This window comes from Arachis duranensis, chromosome 5 (assembly GCF_000817695.3).
Source record: "Arachis duranensis cultivar V14167 chromosome 5, aradu.V14167.gnm2.J7QH, whole genome shotgun sequence".
NCBI classification, from domain to species: domain Eukaryota; kingdom Viridiplantae; phylum Streptophyta; class Magnoliopsida; order Fabales; family Fabaceae; genus Arachis; species Arachis duranensis.
In genome coordinates, this window is record NC_029776.3 from 43,704,951 (window position 1) to 43,705,653 (window position 703).

Consider the following 703-nt stretch of genomic DNA (forward strand, 5'->3'; position numbering starts at 1 on the left):
CTTTTGTCAGCCTTTTTCAGAGTTTTGCTCAAGTCCCTCAATTTCAGCCAGAATTTACCTGAAATCACAGAAAAACACACAAACTCATAGTAAAGTCCAGAAATGTGAATTTAACATAAAAACTAATGAAAACATCCCTAAAAGTAGCTAGATCTTACTAAAAACTACTTAAAAACAAGCCAAAAAACGTATAAATTATCTCTCATCACAACACCAAACTTAAATTGTTGCTTGTCCCCAAGCAACTGAAAATCAATTAGGATAAAAAGAAGAGAATATACTATAAATTCCAGAATATCAATGAATATTAATTATAATTAGATGAGCGGGACTTGTAGCTTTTTGCTTCTGAACAGTTTTGGCATCTCACTTTTTCCTTTGAAGTTTGGAGTGATTGGCGTCTCTAGGAACTTAGAATTTTGGATAGTGTTATTGACTCTCCTAGTTAAGCATGTTGATTCTTGAACACATCTACTTATGAGTCTTGGCCGTGGCCCTAAGCACTTTGTCTTCCAGTATTACCACCGGATACACAAATGCCACAGACACATAACTGGGTGAACCTTTTCAGATTGTGACTCAGCTTTGCTAAAGTCCCCAGTTAGTGGTGCCCAGAGCTCTTAAGCACACTCTTTTGCTTTGGATCACGACTTTAACCACTCAGTCTCAAGCTTTTCACTTGGACCTTCATGACACAAGCACA